Source organism: Ambystoma mexicanum, chromosome 1p, assembly GCF_040938575.1.
Source record: "Ambystoma mexicanum isolate Mex_15411 chromosome 1p, UKY_AmexF1_1, whole genome shotgun sequence".
Classification (NCBI taxonomy): Eukaryota; Metazoa; Chordata; class Amphibia; order Caudata; family Ambystomatidae; genus Ambystoma; species Ambystoma mexicanum.
The window spans coordinates 2,290,110-2,313,618 of NC_090921.1; the positions used below are offsets into that span (position 1 = coordinate 2,290,110).

Sequence of the window (23,509 nt, forward strand, 5' to 3'; positions counted from 1 at the left end):
GTCTCTGACCCTACAACCAAGGCAGCTGCCTGCAATACACTCCACAGTTCTGGGCCGTCCAACTTAAAGGCCAACAGAAGTCCATTGAAGAAGCTGGGAGAAGTGCCTCGACGAGCATCTACTGTCGGTTGCATTAAAGTACATTTTCGAGCCAGTCAAGTTCCACAATCTGAAACCGATGGCAACACTGTTATCAAGCCACCCTCACTTAAAGACATCCAAGATGTCTCTACCAGTGCTACAGAACCGCCGATCAGCACTGAGACAACGATTCCTGACCCTGAGCCGCTGTTTAGGCCAGCCTGCAGCCGCGCGACCAGCTTCACCCGCTGAACCACCTTGCCACCTGATACCCGCAGCTGACTTCCATCTTGAACTCTGTCACAGAAGCCTGCAAAGCCTCCTGAAGCCAACTCCACCCTGTCGAGCACCAAGAACACCTACAGCACAAGGTGCATTGTGGTTTTGTCCCCCTGGTCCTTCAAAGAAGGCCCCTAGAGACATTTGAAGACCCTTTGCTCCCTTTGTGCTGAATCCAAGAAACCTTACATTCGTGTGGTTTTTAATCATAGCAACTACCCTCCTGTCAGTATTCAGAGTGCATCCCTTTTCCTTCTTTGAATGAGTGTGTCTTCTGCATTCATTTACAGGGTGGGTTGTATTACGTAGTGTTGTTGGAACTGTCTATTGGAATATAAATAAGGTAGATGTTTTTGATACAACCTTGACAATTTTATCAAAATATGGGTCACTGAAGCCAATGTTTTATCTTCTGCCATATATATAACAATGAGAGTTTTGATTAACTTCCTCTACATTTAGAATTGATGTTGTCCTTGCAGTTTTAAAACACCAGGAACGTATCTCCTCTAAGTAGGAGACACTTTAGTCTCGCCATTTGGGAATTGTAAAACAATTGTTCGACCAGCTTATGAGGTATTTTGAGTCAAGAAAATGTTTTCTTTATTTTGTAGAACGTATTGGAGAGAAACGGCCACGTGTCTGCAATTCGGATGATATGTATTAGAGACTTCATCTCCAGAAGGAAATCATAATCTAATGAACATTTCTCAGGGACAACCTATGAGTATCGCTGGAGACATTATCCCCTGAACAATAGCCAGCATTTAGAGCCATCTGGACAGAAACATCTGTATTTAGGGAACGTCTAGCAGTACAAATGGCTGTTTAGGTAGAGGATCATTTGCACAACATATGTGGAGCTCCAACCAGAGAGACTGGACACAAATGTATGTTTGCTGATCACTGTGTATTAAATCACCTTACAAATTGAAATAAAAGAAAAAAGATAAAAGTGTGTCTGTGCAGTGGTTTCTCTTATTCAAGAACACTTTAAAGACGATTCTACTTTTGTAAATGTGTAAGTTATTTATGCATTGTTTATGTTTTTAAGTATTTTTTATTTTTGTACATATTTCTTTGTGGTTTGTATTGACTTAGAAGAAATCCTGATAAGCTGGGAGAGTTTTTTCTTAAAATATGATGCCCACTTTTGTAGCCTCGTGTGTATTCTTAAATATGCTAATGGTATTTTTGATTTCCTTGAAAGCATTCATAGACCATTCCACTAAAACCTTTGACCAGAATGAAATGTTTTCCCAATGCCATTCTGTATTGTCTTGTACAGGAGAATTCTACATTTTTTTTACCTGACAGTTGCTTTCCATTGTTTGTCATGCAAGTCGTTTACTCCCAAAATTGAGTGGATGGAAATATGTTTACATCTAAAAACATTGAAAGACTACGGAAACGTAAATTGTTGGTCATTGGTCCAGATCATGCTTTGCTATACACTGCAGATTCGGATGGCCGTTCCTACTCTAAAATGTGTGGAAAGGAGGGAGGTGTCGGAAAAAGAAGTTATTCCGGATATTTAAAATTAAAATACGTAGTTTCTGTTTGCTATATGTGTAAAAGGTACAATCCGTCCCTGGGTGGGCTTGAACCACCAACCTTTCGGTTAACAGCCGAACGCGCTAACCGATTGCGCCACAGAGACTGTTGATTGCCGTACGTTTGTGAAACGCACTACCGATCACCTCTCATACGTACAGGCCTGTCTACAATGTATGGATGGCAAACATCAAGAAAACATAAGTATTAAGACAATTACAATGGAAGTCACTCCATTTCTGGACTAGTCTCCCTAAGATTCGCTGACCACGCCCCTTTCTTTGAAGTGAACATTACATGTGGAATCCTTGAATTATGCAAACTATTTATGCCACAGAGCCTGTTGTTGTCTTTGTGATGGTGGGACGGAATGCTGATCAGCTCTTACATGTAGAGGTCGTTTACAATTTATGGATGGTATACATCAAGAACATGTAAATATAGTATGTCAATTACAATGGAAGTCACTCCATTTCCCTAGGATTCGCTGACCACGCCCCTTTCTTTGAGGTGAAAATTAAATGCCGAATCCTTGAATTATGCCAACTATTTATGATTGATCATCATAAAGTCTCGGAATGAATAAAAGAACATTAGATCACAAGTAGGAATGTCCTATCACAGAAATATGAAGAGCTAGAAAAACGATAACATCATCTAGCTCCAGTGGCGCAATCGGTTAGCGCGCGGTACTTATACAGCAGTACATGCGATGAGCAATGCCGAGGTTGTGAGTTCGAGCCTCACCTGGAGCAGGTGCACTTTTGTATCATCAGCTTCATAAAAAAACACCTAAGAAAAAATTTGCAGCTCTTCCCGTTGTCCCACAAACCCTGTTAGCAGTTTCTGTGCAGCTAATACGTTTTGCTTTTGTGGTAATAACAATGCCAGAATTCTCCCACTTCTAATTTAGGAATGGTAATTTTAGTAGAAAGTTTAATTTGACTTAATTTACCAACTACAGAAGCTGGGCCCTGCAGTCTTGTAAAGACTATGGTGTTATTTTCTGAGTTGCTATATATAAGAATTATTTGCTCATCTTTTGTCACCTGTTGTGATTGTATACCCAGTTACTGTCAAACGCCTAGTAAAACATAGCTGGTATCACTATTATAAACGAAGTATTGCCATCATTTTCTCAGGTACTCACATCATTGACAGTTACTGCCATCATTTGCCTACTTACTCCTACCACCTCCACGTGTTTGCCATTTTATGCCCTGGTACCTATACCATGTGCGTGATTTACAAATCAAATTAACAGGCAGGCTGATCATTTGGGAGACATTGCCATTGTATGCCAGGCATTACCGGCAGCCGCGGGTTGGGTAAACTCACTGTTTGCCAGGCAAGGCCATGATGTTCCTGTGGCAGGTATCATAAACCTGGTGTTGTCATCACATGCCATAGAACTGGCATAACTTATTTATTTTGTGTTTGTATATTGCACTTCATGCATACAGAGTGGCTTCACATCGCCAGAGGGTGAAAAGAGGACATTAAAGCAGCGTGCATTAAAAGCAGACAATTAAGCTTCATTCCAGATACCCCCTGAGTAGGCCAGATTTAAACTGCAAATATCAATAGAGGTAGATACGTGTACATTAAAGCAGGTGTAGCCAGACAAGAATGTTCATTGGAATAGTAAAATTGTAAACGTGTTGCTGAATTCCACATTATCAGGCTCACACCAGAGATCCTGTGGCCAACTCCATGACAGAGGACGAACCCCTCCAGGACACACACATGACAGAGGATGACCTCCATGACAGAGGATGACCTCCATGACAGGATGAACCCTTCCAGACCTCCTCCATGACAGAGGATGACGCCCTCCAGGCCTACTCCATGACAGGGGATGACCTCCATGACAGAGCATGACCCCCTCCAGGACACCTTCATGACAGAGGATGAACCCCTCAGGACACATCCATGACAGAGGATGACCTCGATGACAGAGGATGACCTTGATGACAGAGGATGAGCCCCTCCAGGCCTCCTCCATGACAGAGGACGACCTCCATGACAGAGGACGAACCCCCTACAGAACACCTCCATAACAGAGGATGACCTCCATGACAGGGGATGACCTCCATGACAGAGCATGACCCCCTCCAGGACACCTCCATGACAGAGGATGAACCCCTCAGGACACGTCCATGACAGAGGATGACCTCCATGACAGAGGATGACCCCCTCCAGGCCACCTCCATGATATTGGATTACCTCATGACAGAGGATGACCTCCATGACAGAGGATGACCCCCTCCAGGACACCTCCATGACAGAGGATGACCTCCATGACAGAGGATGACCTCCATGCCAGAGGATGACCCCCTCCACATCTCCTCTGTGACAGAGGATGACATCCATGACAGAGGATGACCTCCATGACAGAGGACGTACCTCTCCAGGACACCTCCATGACAGAGGATGTCCTCCATGACAGAGGATGACCCCCTCCAGGCTGCCTCCTTGGCAGAGGATTACCTCCATGACAGAGGATGACCTCCATGACAGACGATGACCCCCTCCAGGCCTCCTCCATGACAGAGGACGACCACCATGACAGAGGACGAACCCCCTACAGGACACCTCCATAACAGAGGATGTACTCCATGACAGAAGATGACATCCATCTATGACAGAGGATGACATCAATGACTGAGGATGACCCCCTGCGGGCCACCTCCATGAAAGAGGATTACATCCATGACAGAGGACAAACCCCTCCAGGACACCTCCATAACAGAGGATGACTTCCATGACAGTGGACAAACCCATCCAGGACACCTCCATGACAGAGGATGACCTCCATGACAGAGGCCCACATATGAAGTTGGTGGTCAGTGTCAGTGTGACTTCATAGTGTTTTGGGGGGAAAGAGCACAGCATGGTGAAGCACAATCAGTGGTGCTGGCTCTAGGAAGAAAGAAGATGACTGTATCTGAGCGAGAGTGGCCTGTGACACCTGCCAATGACCCACAGCCACAGCTCATAGCATCCATAGACGATAAGGTGTGTCATGTGATGGAGGGCCCACAACTTGAAGTGGTGGAGATTTTCCTACAGAAGAGCAAGAAGCAGGATCAAAAGAAATGTGAGCGCCTCCTGGCCATTTGGAAAGCGGAGGATGAACTAATGATTCAGAATCTCAATGCAGAGAAAGGGCAAGACAATGCATTTCAGTGCCCGACAGAGAGAGCCTGGTGGCCCATGGCAAAAGAAGACTGGCAGGAACACATGGACATGTGTGTGGCTCAATGGAATTAAAAACAGAAAGAGGTGCCAAAGAAGTAGCAGTTCAAACAGATGGACGTGAAAGACACACAGAGGGAAGAATGGCTATCATTTGTTCTCCATGGACTGCTGAGAGAGTTTTCAGCGACCAGGTATTCACCATGCAAGATGCTATTTGGGAAAAATATGACAAGCACTGACATGTTGCTTCTGACAGTGACTGCGGGTGCACCTAGGTACTGGGAGGTACTGGAGGGGTACTATATACTGGAAAGTAAGGAAGAGATTGACTTTGACTTGGACAGTGCAAACAAACATGACAGACACATGAAGGGGGTGTTGCTGAATGTGAGAGTGACAGGGATGCTCAGAGCTAGAATGGGCGGGACATGTAGTTATGCCGGTTTTTGCTGTTTTAGATGCACCCTAGATTCTGGCTGATGCTAATAGGTGTTTATGCAATAGAGTACAGTGAATGGCTTTAAATTAGTAAAGATATAAATAAGATGTCTTAGTTTGATAATGTTTTTTTTATAAGGACTGGCCTAAACATCTAACAGTCATGAAAGCAGATGTCGCAGAAAACAGCAGCTACTGTGGAATGCCGCCGCAGGCAGGCCTCAGAGATGGGCATCCATAGCCCTCCCTCTTTGAGAAGTACACCGTTTGGAAGCTGCTGGCTCAGGTCCCAAGGCAAGGTTGATAAGAAATTGCCTTGTAAAGACAATCTGAAGTTACGAAATATGTTTTCTCTCTCTCTGTTCTTTCGCATTGTATGTAAGTATGAGCCAGGCCTGGGAGGGGGGAGAGTCGACGCAGCCCTCCAGAGCCTGGTGTGTGTGTTAAGATTACAGCGCTTTTACACCCCACTTCCGGATTTGTGTATTATTTGTGTCTGAGTGCCGAGTGCTGAGTGCCTGGAATGCCTGAGACCGGTGAGGGAGCTGGATTTGCACTAGTCTTGGGGGGAGCAGAACGAACGAGTGTAACAGTCTATGTTGGGTTTCTTTAGTAGGGGAATGATAACTACTTTCTTCATGGGGGCAGGAAACAGACCAAAAGGAAGGGAGTGAGTCACCAAGTTCACGTTGTGATGAGAGATTGAAGGCCACAGGGATTTAAAGAATTTCCCTGGATGGGGATCATTGGGGCGGGGAGTCCAGAGGTCTTCCATTTGGAGAGAAGAGATTTGAATTGGCTGATGAAGAGAGGGGAGAAGCAGGGGAAGACAGGCAGTGGTGGGGTTAGGGTTAGAGAGGAATTGGAGAGGTGTGTTGTCGATGGGGTGCTGTTGCTTGCAGTATTTTGCCTTAGAGTCCAGCTCTTGGTTTGGAAGACATTCGCCCGGTTATCACAGAGCATTTGTGAAAACGTTATCACACATCCTGGAGTCATTAAATCCTTTTTTTGTTTATTAGGTGTCTCTGATTATGATTTCACAACACTTTCAGAATTTTGAAGTTGGAGGTTTGGCTCAAACCCCCAACCTCTCAGGTACAATTCAGAACACTTACTGACTGTGCCATAGAGACTGGTTTTGGTTTGGAAATTACTGTACAGCAAACCATGTAATATCAATGATAGAAAACGCTCCTTTTGAATTAACATGCCTCGATTCACAGACAAAACTGCACAAATGAGATTATATACAGTTTATAGAAAGGAGAAGTGCTGGAAATATGGCTGAGGGGTGGTTGTGGGGGCGTGTTGGGGGAGGGGCGGTAATTGGTGGGCTGCAGTGGGGTAGTCCCTCGTTTATGTTGTTGGCCGTCCCGGTTTTGTGTCTTGAAAATCTGGTCACCCTAGCCCTCCAGCCTCTTTTCCTTTGCAGCTGGGGAGCAGGTGTAAGTGGATCTAGGTCACCTGGCCTAAGCCCCGCCCACCTGACGCCTTCCTGGTTGCCGCTCTTTTTCACCACTTAGCAAGGCCCGCCCACCTGGTGCCTTCCTGCTTGCCGCTCTTTTCCCAACTTAAGGAGCACTCCAGCGGTCAGTAATGCTACACTGTACCAACGTTCACCGTTGGAACACAAACCAACATTTCCACAATTGTGAACATGGCCATTTGTCCACAGAGGAGGCACGGAAGAAGAATTGGTTGATTCCTTCATCACCCACTCACAAAGCCATTGAAAATATTGTATTTGATAAAACTATAACAAGAGATTTGAGGGGACTCACGGAATTCTGCCACACAGGAGATTTGGAGGTGTTCCACAATATGTGCCTACAGTACAGGCCAAAAACGATTGCATTTTGGCATGGAGGGCATGATAAATCGGACTCTTCTAGCGGTCTTGGCACATAACCATAATGTTGGCCGTCAACAAAGTAGGACGACCGGAACTTTAGGGACGCTTCGCTACAATAAGGCCTTCACTAAAAGAAGTAAACAATGGGTGATCAAACCAGTGTTTGAGGATATGCAATATGAGTTTATTGAGAGACTTATTGTTGACGTCCTAGATAGGCACATAAATGGAGTTGTGAACGAACCTGTGCAGGGGACAACTGCATTGCCACCCAACATTGCCTCTGTTCCATGTCCACCTAAAGAAGAGCTCATTGAGAAATACACATCAGAGTTTAAATGATTGTAATTTGATTGTCTGTTCTCTCGAGTCTTCTCATGTCGCAGGCCCATTGAATATGTGTATCTATGTAATGTGTAAATAAAAGTGATTGCTCAGTTTACATGCAATGTGTCTATCCAACCTTGTTCATTTGCGCATTAAATTAAACCAAACAGTAATATAAATCATTTTTCAAAAAATATAGAATGTCTCCGTATTTATGGTTCTCTGGGGCTGCAAAGCACGCAGACAAAATGCAAAGATGGAGTGTAAATTTCAAGTCCTGTGAGATGGCCTTACACTGAATGTAGCTAACTAGGAATGTGTGCTCGTTCAAAGTGAAGGTCAGCTGCTTTGATTTTTTGCTCGGGTGCCGGAATGGCCCACGACTCAGTATAAGGTTCTATTGTTATTTGACCTTGACAGGCCGGGACCATCCCGAAAGACTTCTTTTTGGGGGTGTGGGGCAATAACGTAAGAAACGATAATGAATATAATTTCAGAAACGAAAGCCATTTAATGTTCGTTCATTAGAAGAAATAACGTCGGCATAGAAGGAGTGGTATTTCGGGGCTGCCCTACGCACAGACACAATGGAAAATGCAAATATAATGTAAGTAACTCTTTAGATGAGTTTATACCGCAATTTAATTACTATACAGTAGCTTTAAAGACGGGTTAAGTTGTACTTGTTCGTTCTATGTGGCATATTGTTTTGTACCGCGCACTATCTTGAGGAGAACCATCTCCTTTTACGGAAGCACCTCAAAACCTTCCTCTTTGCTTCTGCTTTCTCTCTCCCTCTCCCCTGCTACAACTGGTCCACTGTCTGCGACCCCGGTCCTGGGCCCTTCCACTCTCCACCTGCACTGCCTCCCTGTCAACCCCTGCACTGGGGGACTGTCTCAGTATCCTACAGCCCCCCCTTGACGTATAATACCCAGTTGCACTGTCCTAGCTATGAAATAATTTCCCGACCTAATATATAAAATGAATAATTTTAATAAAGATCTGATGGTGAGACTAATTTCATTTTTTATGTTTTTCAAACAGGTACATCATCCATTATTGCATGTGTCACGAGTACCAGACACCGGCGGATGGGTTTTTTAACCGCCAGTTGCTTCTCCGCGTGAACAACGTTACCACCCTGACCATTTTATGGGACGATCGCCAAGTACAAGTATGCCCTTACGCGGTATTAATGGCTAGATGCAACATACAGACCGTTGTGGTGGCCTAGTGCCTCGTTGTTGGAACAGCCATGCGATTATCAGTGCGACCGAAGAGCTTATTTTATCGTAAACCAACACCCTGTATACTGCACACGAACATCGCTTGCCTCAAGACGAACTATTTTGGATCGAGAGCAAATAAAAATGCAAATTGCTGAATATTCTCAAAACATTTGATGTCAAATAAATGTACTTTGCCAAATGTACAATCTTGCCGTTTGCTTTTAAACCACAGTTTCATATTCCGAATTGTGGCGCTGTATTGTGAGATGATCTAAGACCCTGTGTACAGCAAAGGAACATCGCGTGCCTCAAAACGAACTTTTTGGAACGTGAGCAAATAAAAATGCAAATCGCTGAATATTCTCAAAACATTTGATGTCAAATAAATGTACTTTACCAAATTTACAATCTTGCGGTTTAATTTAAAAGTACAGTTTCATATTCCCAATTGTGGCGCGCTGTGTTGTGTGAGCTCATCTGTGTTGATTTCCTGGTTCTGTGTGGAGTCGCGTAGAAGACGCCTGGGAGCGTTTGCCTACGCAGCTCAGTCACGTCACGGATAGAGGCGGGGAATATGAATGTTTTGATAAAGTCTGTTTCAGGGGCGGGGGATTTGATTTAGTGCCGCAAAAGCAGGTGAGCCAGGGCGATGGGGGGAAATGATAGGATTATCAGAAAATGGCGGCTGATTTCGAGTGCGTTAATGGACGAAAAGTCGGGTAAGGTCCATAGGAAAGTTTTCTACGATCTACCGAGTTATGCTTAAAAACACATGGCCGAACCGTAGGGACAATAAAAAAAAAGTCCCGGAACTATCCTTTAAATTAAACTCACCTCGCCTGGGGTATTGTGGATAATGGCACTGGTGTCTCGGTGCACGCCGGTTGCTGGCCTGTGTCTGCATGGAGGTGGGAAGGCCAATCAGGGCCACGGGGAGGCGGCATTACAGGACCAGGAAACGGGGAAGGCATGGGAGGGGAAGGAGGAAGCTGCATCCTCGCACTACGTGCTTTTAAAAGCACTGACAAATATTCTAGATGGCTGGCTGGGAGCATGGGGGTTAAATTGAACTCACCTCGCCTGGGGTATTGTGGATGATATAGTATGTGTTGCAACAAACATAACATAACATCTTTTCAAAATAATTAATTGTGTGAGACATCAAGATGAAAATAAGGAAAGGGAACACATTTAACTCACTGAACTATTTGGCCTATTCCTTCTGCATTTACTTAGCCAGGCGTCTTGAAAAAGGATGTGAGCTAATAAAGGCCAATTAATCAATCACAAGTGCCTTAAGTGGGGGGCGAGGGCTGGCTGGGTTTCCGTGTCACAGGGTCTAAAAAGTGCCATCCCGCCAGGACTTTGACTGATTCCTCCCCTAAAAGACAATGAAAAGATGTTAATTGACAATACTACTTTTCCCCAGTAGATGTAAGTATAACCTAGGAGTACAATAAATTATCCATTTCAGAGGGTTGGAGTCATATAATTTGTTTTGGAAAACTCAGAAGGTAAAATAGGGTTATATAGTCTGATTTAATAAAATGAATTGATAAGAATTATGAATTCCAGGGAATGAACCAGTGCATTTGATGCTGCATTGCATTCTTTAGTTGGTTTTTTGACTCCAGATTAATAATTGGGTGTTTCATACACCTTTTTAATATAGTTGCATTTGCTATTGCCTATTAACAACTGGTATCCTGCATACTAGTATTCATTCTGCAGTATTTGCCTGGTGATTAAGTAAACAGAAAAAACTGAAAGGACTTTTTCTTTTTGCATGAACGTTGTGTCACAAGATCCTTGCAGTCATCTGATTTTAATATAATCCTATCCTGAAGGTATTCCAAGAATGACACTTTCCATCACCATTGTTAACTCAGTATTATAGAAAGTTGTCACAGTTTTCTAGATACGTTGGTGACTTAGAATTACCTGGCTCGAATATTTGTGTTCATCAGACGAGGTGGCCGAGTGGTTAAGGCGATGGACTGCTAATCCATTGTGCTCTGCACGCGTGGGTTCGAATCCCATCCTCGTCGTTTGCTTTTTCTTCTTTACTTTATTTGAAAAAATAGGTACAGTGAATAACCCAAAGAAGGAACCTCCCCTCTCATTGTGAAGACAGCGAATCCTAGTTTTAAATTATATTGTGTTCTTTTATTTAAACATAGAATGTTCTTCAAACCGCGAGTCCCTAGTTCGTGTCTTATCCGACCAAAGTTGCATAATAAGTACGGTCTCTGACACCAAGGCCCTTGTGGACATATGTGGATGCCCTAGCTTCTTAAAATGGACCAAGTCCCAGTCTCTACTGATTGTACGCGTTTTCTCTTTTTGCTACCCTATCACGCAGGAATGAAAGAGTCGGGTAGTGGTTTTTGGTGCAACTTTTTACTCTGTTTAGTTTTCTGCACAGTTTTGAATACCGGGCCGTTCCCATCAGTGCAACTAGGCTCAAACTCTGGGGAGCTGGGGGAGGGGCTGGTGGGGATAGGCTGTGAGGTGAATATCACATGTTGAGAGAGGGGCTAACTTCAAGGGGGCCTCAAACTTACTTGTGTGGGGGCATCTAACTTTTTAATACTTTCTAACAAGACTACTGTGGTGCAGCTTCAATGTTACACGCAGTTAACTCCCCTCTCTATGTCTACAACCAGACACTTAATGACTGCTGCGAGAATGAGCTGTTTGCTCACCTCCCACCCACTATGTTTTGGTGCTATTGAAACATGGAGCTGATGTAACATTAACCTTCCTATATTAATCTCCAACTCAAAACTGAAAATTCATTTTCTTGTCCCGCCCCTTCCTCCGTCATCCCACGTGCCCTCCCTTCCCAGTGTCTCCCTTCTATTAGGGCTAGTGTCCTTTTCCCTTCACAACATCTCCCCACCCCACTTATCATGGCGCTTCACTGATTATATCTGTTTGATGAGTCTCGATGGCCTCCAAACTGTTTGGTGTGGTCTCCCCGGGGACTCGCAAGTCTCTCCTTGATATGATATAATGATATGATATGATATGGCATTTATAACGCGCCTATACACAAGTGTTTCAAGGCGCGACGAGGCAAGGGAGGGGGAACAAGGGAGGACAGACAACGATCTTACTAGACCAGATGTCATTCAAATCGCGCAAGTGCAGGGAAAAGTGCCTTCCTCTCTCAGGTTCCTCCTCATCTGGTTTCTCCTGTAATTCGTCTGATCGCCTGACTGTTCCCTCTTACTCCTCGGCTGGCTCCCACTCCTCATCCTCTTTCTCCGTTGCGTGCAGCTTGCAGAAGAAGGAGACATTCCTGGTTATGGTTTGCCCATCTCTTGCAGCCCTGATCATGGACCCTATTGCTTCCACCACTTGAAAGGGTTCAGGGTAATATCTGGTGTCTATTTTCCTCTGTTGCTTCTGCCGTACCAGTACTAGTTCTCTCACTGGCATTGTGGACTCTTGTTCCTTTCCATTGGTTGGACCACCTCTTTGCCGTTCTCTTTGGCTCTGCATCTCGCTCCCTGATTTTGGCATCCTGGTCTTCTGTGTAGTGTTCAAACTGTAGCAGCCTTGTTTGGGGCTTGTATCAAATCATCATTTCAGTTGCGGTCTTCCCTGTGGCCTTGTGTGGGTTGGTCCGGTAGATTCATAGCATTTGGTATAGGGCTTGTCGAAATGGCATCGGGATTATCCTTGCTTTCTGGCGGGTCTTCACGATGTTGGCCATAAATCGCTCTACTATTCTGTTCGCTTGTGGCTAGTGTGGGTTGTTTTTCTGGTCGGTGAATCCCACATATGCTGCAAACTTCCTGAAGTCGTAACCTTGGAATAGCGGCATCTTTGTCTTGGGATTCCCAAATAGCGACAGCAGTGCCTGATGGTCCGTGACGAGGGTGAATTTGCGGGCAATGATAAAGTGGTGGACATTCTCACATGCCCATACCGCTGCAAGGCTTTCCCTCTCAGCTTGAGAGTATGCCCTCTCCGTAGGTGACATGGCACGGCTGGCGTAGGCAACAATGCGCCATTCGGGACGATGTATGGATGCATTTTTGGCTAGAATGTCTCCCAAGCCTACCGGGCTGGCGTCCACCGTGATCTCCATTTCCCATGTGGGGTCGAAGTAGGCCAACCTGCGGCTGTTTGCTAGCTCTGTTTTGATGGCTTGGTACGCGCTCTCGCACTCGGTCGTCCCCATAAATGGTATGTCCTTCTTGTTTAGAGACCTCAATGGATCGGCGAGTGTGGCATCACTAGGGAGATAACTTACATAGTATCCTGCCATGCCCAGGAATGATCTCAGCTCAGAGACGCCGATGGGCGGATCCAGCGAGTGTGGCATCACTAGGGAGATAACTTACATAGTATCCTGCCATGCCCAGGAATGATCTCAGCTCAGAGACGCCGATGGGCGGATCCAGGGTCATGATGGCTTCTATCTTGTCCAGGTCTGACAACATCCCCACATCTGAGAAGATGTGCCCGAAAAACATCAGACTGGGCTTGTTGATCTCGCATTTATCCTCAGTCAGGGTGAGTCCTGCTGACTGCAGAATCTGACATGCTTGTTGTAGTATTGCATCATGTTGGTCTTGGGTTTTACGAACACCAGGATATCGAAACTGTAATTAAAAGCTTGGTATTACTGATGAGATCAGTCAGCGGATTGTTTCTTTGAATACTTCCGCAGCTTATAGCGAAAGAGTCCCTTGTGAGTCCCTTGTGAGACGGAAATGTCGTGATTGGTCTCGAGTCCGGATGTATTACCATCTGGTGGTAACTTTGATTGAGGTCAAGTTTTGAGAAGCGTACCGCTTGATTCAAGTGAATGATCATATCCTCAATATTGAGGCCAGGATGCCTTTCCCTCTGTATCGCCGTGTTTGGAATGCGCATGTCCACACAGAGCCACAGTTGGCCATTTCCTTTTGGAACCACTACAAGCGGAGACACACATGGCATTGGCCCACTGATCTTTCAATTATGTCATTGTCCAGTAGGAATTGGAGTTCTTTTAACACTTGTGCCTGCAGGTGGAACCCCACTCGGCGTGAGTGTTGGGGTAATGGGGTCACTGTCAGGTCCACATGTAGAGTCTTTTAGCATTCTGACCCCCTTGGATAGTGCCGGTAATGAGGATCAAATGTGTCTTATTGCATCTCCAATGACGAAGATAACAGAACTCTCTTAGATGCAGTTGCACAATTGGCCCAGATGCATGCGAGGATGGAGGACGAAGCACGTGGAACAGGGAAGGACCAGAGCTGGCCAGTGTATCTGTGGTCATGGATGCTATCATGGCTGGCAGACAGACTGAAGGTGATAGTTGGAGCACTGGCACTAGGAGCAGTATTTGTGTGTGGGATCAAGATTTGTATTGGAAGGTGCAAGAAAACAGCTGAAGAAGCAATAGGGATGCAAATTCTGATGGATGTGAACATAGGAGGAGCAATGGGTGACAGACTAAGAGAGAAGATAACATGTGACCCATTTCTGGCAGGAACAGAAGTAGACAATCCAGGTAACCCAAGGAAGTATGAAGTATGAAGGGAAGTAGGTTTGGTGCAAGCCTAAAGGAGGGTGCACCTAGATGTACTGGTCATTCGAAGATCATGTGAACTATTATGGACATCTTGGGGGGTTAACAAAGATATGGGGATTGATAGAAGTAGAAGTGTTTTATCGCAATGTAGTCGACAAGTGGGCCAGAGGGGTGACTGAAGAGGGAAGGTCAAAATCTGCCCCTGCTCCCCCACCAGCAAAACACTCGAAGAAGAAGGCGTACCGACAACAATATGGCCATTCGTACGAGCTTGCACCAACCCCCACTGCTCCCTTGCTTGACAAATACGCAGAAAGGTACCAACTCTGTCAACCCGACAGCCTAGTACCAGCACCGACACTGCCTAGAGTGGATGAGGAGTCACCAGATGTCGCCAGAGACACTTCTATTGATAGCCGTGACTAAAGTGCCAAGAAGATGTGCTCAAAGTCGTTAGAGACACCACGACATACCGTTAGACATGAAGCACACGTGCCATCCGCACATCGGGACACAATCACGCATCCAAAATACACAAAGAAAACATGCGTGCAGTTCTATGAGTTAGAGGACAGAGACACATATATGCTGTCTTCGCGTTTATTATTTTGTCATTAGCTTGCTGCAGCAGCAGTGAAACCGCAAGGAGGAAAGAGATCCTGTATAGATTGCAGATACTTAGATTCAACTAATCCAATGGAATTGTAGGGACACCTGAGGGCCTGACAGGACCATAAACCACTTACCTATGGACACTATCGAAATCATGAAACAGTAGAAGCCATGCCATGGCTTACGAAAATTACAGTAGGCCACAACCGTCTCAGTAAAATCTTACAGAGCTAAAATTCAGAACGAACAGGAGAAAGCAACTGAGTGGGATTGGGCCACCAGCAAGGCCATCAAAGCAAGCAACATTCCTTTCCCTGATGTAGAGTAACCCCAGCCAAAGACAATACGAATAATCCCCACAAACTCTGACTAATTCAGAGCAGCAGAGTGCAGAAACACGGCCTCTGGACACGTGACTGGCCAAGCTGAGGATGAACCGAAACTAGCAGCTGGGAAGCAGAACGGTCTCACGGGCCAGACAATAGCTTGCAACAAAGTGATACAGCAAGAAGATTAACATTGCATGATGAGAACAAGCACTCGCATAGTCCATGGTGGTCACACACAATAACAATGCAGACACAAAGTTGCTCTTATTACCTTGAAGAGGTACACTTGGAGCTGAGCACCAACTTGGGTTCCAGGCCTGGGGGCAGCAGCTCTAACCAATCACAGCTCAGGACCCTAGGGGTGGGTAGGCATGGTCATAGACCAATCATCAGATCTGAATAGTGCAACATTGTAGACGTAGAAGTTTTCGGGGATGAACCAGGCCTGACACCTGACATGGGAGAGCCAGTCAACTAAACAATATAGGGACTGCTATTGGGGAACTACCACTCAACGCCCAATCCACTTGCTCGATAGGTTTGCTGGAGAAGGGTCCAGGTTGTGATGTAGGTGTGACATGGATTTGCCTAACAACTGGCTTGTGAGCCAGAGATCTTTGTGATGTACCAGGAGCTTTATCCTTGTACTGATCCCTGTTGGTTTTTGGGCTGTAATAAACCGCAGTTTGAACCTGCTTTTTGTCTGGACCTTAGTTCCTTTTGGGAAGGGAAGGAGTCAGGCCGTCCATGAGTTCTGGGTTCACAAACTCCTAGCACCCCTCGACCTGCCTAAGAGTTGTAACCTAACAATCTTATACATTTTCAAATTGATGTTTTCAAATTTGTCAGAAAACTTAAATTGAAAAAATTCTTTGCAACACGAGTGAAGACATATGTACCGCCACCAAGACAAGAACCATTGATTAATCTAATTATGGAATATATGGAAAACATAAGCCTCTTGAAGTCTGTAGAATGAGAAAGTGACATCAGTGAGGAGGATCTATTCACAGAGTTCGGGGCGAGTGCCAGAAACCTGCAATTACAAGAACTTAAGCCCAAATCTAAATTCACCCCGCAGTTGACAAACGAGAATTTTATTGACACATTTCACAATGCAGTTATGAATGAAGTCTATCAGCACTTAGACAAGAAAAACAAGATAAGAAATAAAATGAGGAAAAACCTAAGCAGGAATGAACAAATTACCCTGATTAATCTGGCCAATGACAAACGTCTAGTTAACAAGGAAGTAGACAAGGGTGGGAATGGTGTGCTAATGGACACACAGGACTACATGAAGATGGCCAAGAAACACTTAGAGAATCTGTGATCCTATAATAAAAATAGCAAACATTCCTACCAAGATAATTATCCAAGAGTTACAAATGATGTTCCACAGATGGCATGCACTAGGATTCCTCGCAGATGAGGACAAACTCCTAATGTGACCGAACCAGTGATGCCAACAATATAAGTCTTGTAAAAGACACACAAACCATTCGAAATACTGCCAGAGGTTTGCCCTATTGTGGGTGGGGTAGCTCGGCAACCGAAGGCTTGTCACAATACATTGATAATGCCATTAAAGTACATGTTGAGAGACTACCATCTTACATTAGGGACAGAACTCAAGTAGTCCAGTTCCTTTCAGAAGTACAATTGAACACAAACTAACCATCCAAGCCATAGATTAAACCTATCGAGACTCCTCTGCATCCCATTATAAACACTTTGAGATCTTGATAGCCTTTTTAAACTTCACACTTTTGACCAATGTTTTTCTCTTTGATGACTCTTACTATGTACAAACTAAAGGTGTAGCTATGGCGGCTAGGTTTGCACCTTCATGCAACTTGTTCATGGCACAGTATGAACATACACATCCTCTGAATAACAGCGACTATATTGGTAGCGTTATCATCTCGAACCGCTACATCGATGATATCATCATTATTTGGCATGGTACCAAACAGGGCTTTGAACACTATCTGAATGATTACACCTTTGGTATTGCACTGACAGGTCAATATAGTGACAGTAGTATTGACTTTCCTGATCTACATATATACATAGCCCAGAACAAAATAGAGACCACAACATACCGGAAGCCCACAGAGGTCAACTGTACGTTACATGCAGAAAGTTGCAATAGATGATCCACTGTGAGCACATACTGGTAGGGGAGTACTACCGGGCTGCAAGCAGGCATTGCCACCAGCATCTGAATAAATCTTGGTCATGATAAATTGAGTTTTCTATGGTTGAATTCATTAGACAATTGAACTGTACTATTAGTGAATGATAACATTAAAATTAATTTTGAATTTACTTTGCTGACCCCAGAATGAATTGCCAACTCAATACAGATCAACCCACACCTTGTTTCTGTTTTCACCCCTTTAGCTTTCCTGTTGCAAAGCACTCTGGTTATGACATGCATATAGGATATTGTTGGTAGGGAACCCAGGATTAGTTCATTAAGGTAGGCCTAGCCTTCACCAATCACTGTGGCCCACTTGCCTTGAATGGAGGGCTGGATGGAGCCCCTCTTTAAGCAGATCATCTGAATCCTTCACCAGAAGCAGAAAGAAGAACTCAACCTTGGACCCTGGCTAAAGGTACAGTCTGCCTACATCTTCTGTGAGTGAAGTAAGGCCAGGATATCCAAAGGGGAAGCATGATCACTCCCATAAACATTCCCCAGGGATCAGAGAGAGATACACAACCCAGAGGACCCTGCACCCGCTCCAGGACCGGTGCCCAGCCAGCACACAGCATGCCCTGCGGCAAGCTTCCTAGATAGGAAGTGCCGGAAGGTCTCTGACCCTACAACCAAGGCAGCTGCCTGCAATACACTCCACAGTTCTGGGCCGTCCAACTTAAAGGCCAACAGAAGTCCATTGAAGAAGCTGGGAGAAGTGCCTCGACGAGCATCTACTGTCGGTTGCATTAAAGTACATTTTCGAGCCAGTCAAGTTCCACAATCTGAAACCGATGGCAACACTGTTATCAAGCCACCCTCACTTAAAGACATCCAAGATGTCTCTACCAGTGCTACAGAACCGCCGATCAGCACTGAGACAACGATTCCTGACCCTGAGCCGCTGTTTAGGCCAGCCTGCAGCCGCGCGACCAGCTTCACCCGCTGAACCACCTTGCCACCTGATACCCGCAGCTGACTTCCATCTTGAACTCTGTCACAGAAGCCTGCAAAGCCTCCTGAAGCCAACTCCACCCTGTCGAGCACCAAGAACACCTACAGCACAAGGTGCATTGTGGTTTTGTCCCCCTGGTCCTTCAAAGAAGGCCCCTAGAGACATTTGAAGACCCTTTGCTCCCTTTGTGCTGAATCCAAGAAACCTTACATTCGTGTGGTTTTTAATCATAGCAACTACCCTCCTGTCAGTATTCAGAGTGCATCCCTTTTCCTTCTTTGAATGAGTGTGTCTTCTGCATTCATTTACAGGGTGGGTTGTATTACGTAGTGTTGTTGGAACTGTCTATTGGAATATAAATAAGGTAGATGTTTTTGATACAACCTTGACAATTTTATCAAAATATGGGTCACTGAAGCCAATGTTTTATCTTCTGCCATATATATAACAATGAGAGTTTTGATTAACTTCCTCTACATTTAGAATTGATGTTGTCCTTGCAGTTTTAAAACACCAGGAACGTATCTCCTCTAAGTAGGAGACACTTTAGTCTCGCCATTTGGGAATTGTAAAACAATTGTTCGACCAGCTTATGAGGTATTTTGAGTCAAGAAAATGTTTTCTTTATTTTGTAGAACGTATTGGAGAGAAACGGCCACGTGTCTGCAATTCGGATGATATGTATTAGAGACTTCATCTCCAGAAGGAAATCATAATCTAATGAACATTTCTCAGGGACAACCTATGAGTATCGCTGGAGACATTATCCCCTGAACAATAGCCAGCATTTAGAGCCATCTGGACAGAAACATCTGTATTTAGGGAACGTCTAGCAGTACAAATGGCTGTTTAGGTAGAGGATCATTTGCACAACATATGTGGAGCTCCAACCAGAGAGACTGGACACAAATGTATGTTTGCTGATCACTGTGTATTAAATCACCTTGCAAATTGAAATAAAAGAAAAAAGATTAAATTGTGTATGTGGAGTGGTTTCTCTTATCAAGAACACTTTAAAGACTATGCTATTTTAGTAAATGTGTAAGTTATTTATGCATTATTTATGTTTATAAGTATGAAATAGAATACATTTGTATTTTTGTTCATATTTCTTTGTGGTTTGTATTGACTTAGAAGAAATCCTGATAAGCTGGGAGAGTTTTTTCTTAAAATATGATGCCCACTTTTGTAGCCTCGTGTGTATTCTTAAATATGCTAATGGTATTTTTGATTTCCTTGAAAGCATTCATAGACCATTCCACTAAAACCTTTGACCAGAATGAAATGTTTTCCCAATGCCATTCTGTATTGTCTTGTACAGGAGAATTCTACATTTTTTTTACCTGACAGTTGCTTTCCATTGTTTGTCATGCAAGTCGTTTACTCCCAAAATTGAGTGGATGGAAATATGTTTACATCTAAAAACATTGAAAGACTACGGAAACGTAAATTGTTGGTAATTGGTCCAGATCATGCTTTGCTATACACTGCAGATTCGGATGGCCGTTCCTACTCTAAAATGTGTGGAAAGGAGGGAGGTGTCGGAAAAAGAAGTTATTCCGGATATTTAAAATTAAAATACGTAGTTTCTGTTTGCTATATGTGTAAAAGGTACAATCCGTCCCTGGGTGGGCTTGAACCACCAACCTTTCGGTTAACAGCCGAACGCGCTAACCAATTGCGCCAAAGAGACTGTTGTTTGCCATGTGACTGTGAAACGCACTACAGATCACCTCTCATATGTACAGGTCTGTTTACAATGTATGGATGGCAAACATCAAGAAAACATAAGTATTAAGACAATTACAATGGAAGTCACTCCATTTCTGGACTAGTCTCCCTAAGATTCGCTGACCACGCCCCTTTCTTTGAAGTGAACATTACATGTGGAATCCTTGAATTATGCAAACTATTTATGCCACAGAGCCTGTTGTTGTCTTTGTGATGGTGGGACGGAATGCTGATCAGCTCTTACATGTAGAGGTCGTTTACAATTTATGGATGGTATACATCAAGGACATGTAAATATAGTAAGTCAATTACAATGGAAGTCACTCCATTTCCCTAGGATTCGCTGACCACGCCCCTTTCTTTGAGGTGAAAATTAAATGCCGAATCCTTGAATTATGCCAACTATTTATGATTGATCATCATAAAGTCTCGGAATGAATAAAAGAACATTAGATCACAGGTAGGAATATCCTATCGCAGAAATATGAGGAGCTAGAAAAACACCAACACCATCTAGCTCCAGGGGCGCAATCGGTTAGCGCGCGGTACTTATACAGCAGTACATGCGATGAGCAATGCCGAGGTTGTGAGTTCGAGCCTCACCTGGAGCAGGTGCTCTTTTGTATCATCAGCTTCATAAAAAAACACCTAAGAAAAAATTTGCAGCTCTTCCCGTTGTCCCACAAACCCTGTTAGCAGTTTCTGTGCAGCTAATACGTTTTGCTTTTGTGGTAATAACAATGCCAGAATTCTCCCACTTCTAATTTAGGAATGGTAATTTTAGTAGACAGTTTAATTTGACTTAATTTACCAACTACAGAAGCTGGGCCCTGCAGTCTTGTAAAGACTATGGTGTTATTTTCTGAGTTGCTATATATAAGAATTATTTGCTCACCTTTTGTCACCTGTTGTGATTGTATACCCAGTTACTGTCAAACGCCTAGTAAAACATAGCTGGTATCACTATTATAAACGAAGTATTGCCATCATTTTCTCAGGTACTCACATCATTGACAGTTACTGCCATCATTTGCCTACTTACTCCTACCACCTCCACGTGTTTGCCATTTTATGCCCTGGTACCTATACCATGTGCGTGATTTACAAATCAAATTAACAGGCAGGCTGATCATTTGGGAGACATTGCCATTGTATGCCAGGCATTACCGGCAGCCGCGGGTTGGGTAATCTCACTGTTTGCCAGGCAAGGCCATGATGTTCCTGTGGCAGGTATCATAAACCTGGTGTTGTCATCACATGCCATAGAACTGGCATAACTTATTTATTTTGTGTTTGTATATTGCACTTCATGCATACAGAGTGGCTTCACATCGCCAGAGGGTGAAAAGAGGACATTAAAGCAGCGTGCATTAAAAGCAGACAATTAAGCTTCATTCCAGATACCCCCTGAGTAGGCCAGATTTAAACTGCAAATATCAATAGAGGTAGATACGTGTACATTAAAGCAGGTGTAGCCAGACAAGAATGTTCATTGGAATAGTAAAATTGTAAACGTGTTGCTGAATTCCACATTATCAGGCTCACACCAGAGATCCTGTGGCCAACTCCATGACAGAGGACGAACCCCTCCAGGACACACACATGACAGAGGATGACCTCCATGACAGAGGATGACCTCCATGACAGGATGAACCCTTCCAGACCTCCTCCATGACAGAGGATGACGCCCTCCAGGCCTACTCCATGACAGGGGATGACCTCCATGACAGAGCATGACCCCCTCCAGGACACCTTCATGACAGAGGATGAACCCCTCAGGACAAATCCATGACAGAGGATGACCTCGATGACAGAGGATGACCTTGATGACAGAGGATGACCCCCTCCAGGCCTCCTCCATGACAGAGGACGACCTCCATGACAGAGGACGAACCCCCTACAGAACACCTCCATAACAGAGGATGACCTCCATGACAGGGGATGACCTCCATGACAGAGCATGACCCCCTCCAGGACACCTCCATGACAGAGGATGAACCCCTCAGGACACGTCCATGACAGAGGATGACCTCCATGACAGAGGATGACCCCCTCCAGGCCACCTCCATGATATTGGATTACCTCATGACAGAGGATGACCTCCATGACAGAGGATGACCCCCTCCAGGACACCTCCATGACAGAGGATGACCTCCATGACAGAGGATGACCTCCATGCCAGAGGATGACCCCCTCCACATCTCCTCTGTGACAGAGGATGACATCCATGACAGAGGATGACCTCCATGACAGAGGACGTACCTCTCCAGGACACCTCCATGACAGAGGATGACCTCCATGACAGAGGATGACCCCCTCCAGGCCGCCTCCATGACAGAGGATTACCTCCATGACAGAGGATGACCTCCATGACAGAGGATGACCCCCTCCAGGCCTCCTCCATGACAGAGGACGACCACCATGACAGAGGACGAACCCCCTACAGGACACCTCCATAACAGAGGATGACCTCCATGACAGAAGATGACATCCATCTATGACAGAGGATGACATCCATGACTGAGGATGACCCCCTGCAGGCCACCTCCATGAAAGAGGATTACATCCATGACAGAGGACAAACCCCTCCAGGACACCTCCATAACAGAGGATGACTTCCATGACAGTGGACAAACCCCTCGAGGACACCTCCATGACAGAGGATGACCTCCATGACAGAGGCCCACATATGAAGTTGGTGGTCAGTGTCAGTGTGACTTAATAGTGTTTTGGGGGGAAAGAGCACAGCATGGTGAAGCACAATCAGTGGTGCTGGCTCTAGGAAGAAAGAAGATGACTGTATCTGAGCGAGAGTGGCCTGTGACACCTGCCAATGACCCACAGCCACAGCTCATAGCATCCATAGACGATAAGGAGTGTCATGTGATTGAGGGCCCACAACTTGAAGTGGTGGAGATTTTCCTACAGAAGAGCAAGAAGCAGGATCAAAAGAAATGTGAGCGCCTCCTGGCCATTTGGAAAGCGGAGGATGAACTAATGATTCAGAATCTCAATGCAGAGAAAGGGCAAGACAATGCATTTCAGTGCCCGACAGAGAGAGCCTGGTGGCCCATGGCAAAATAAGACTGGCAGGAACACATGGACATTTGTGTGGCTCAATGGAATTAAAAACAGAAAGAGGTGCCAAAGAAGTAGCATTTCAAACAGATGGACGTGAA

The 23,509-nt window shown here is 44.8% G+C and overlaps 5 non-coding genes across 5 annotated transcripts; 3 read left to right on the forward strand and 2 right to left on the reverse strand.

Annotated features, from left to right (window-relative positions):
* Positions 1–1,946: 1,946 nt before the first annotated feature.
* On the reverse strand, positions 1,947–2,020 carry TRNAN-GUU (transfer RNA asparagine (anticodon GUU)). Its single transcript has one exon. It is a non-coding gene; the product is annotated as a tRNA-Asn (tRNA).
* A 554-nt stretch (positions 2,021–2,574) lies between these two features.
* Positions 2,575–2,669, forward strand: TRNAI-UAU (transfer RNA isoleucine (anticodon UAU)). The gene is made up of 2 exons: positions 2,575–2,612; positions 2,634–2,669. It is a non-coding gene; the product is annotated as a tRNA-Ile (tRNA).
* An 8,261-nt stretch (positions 2,670–10,930) lies between these two features.
* TRNAS-GCU (transfer RNA serine (anticodon GCU)) lies at positions 10,931–11,012 on the forward strand. The gene has a single exon. It is a non-coding gene; the product is annotated as a tRNA-Ser (tRNA).
* A 9,206-nt stretch (positions 11,013–20,218) lies between these two features.
* On the reverse strand, positions 20,219–20,292 carry TRNAN-GUU (transfer RNA asparagine (anticodon GUU)). The gene has a single exon. It is a non-coding gene; the product is annotated as a tRNA-Asn (tRNA).
* A 554-nt stretch (positions 20,293–20,846) lies between these two features.
* TRNAI-UAU (transfer RNA isoleucine (anticodon UAU)) lies at positions 20,847–20,941 on the forward strand. The gene is made up of 2 exons: positions 20,847–20,884; positions 20,906–20,941. It is a non-coding gene; the product is annotated as a tRNA-Ile (tRNA).
* Positions 20,942–23,509: the final 2,568 nt, after the last annotated feature.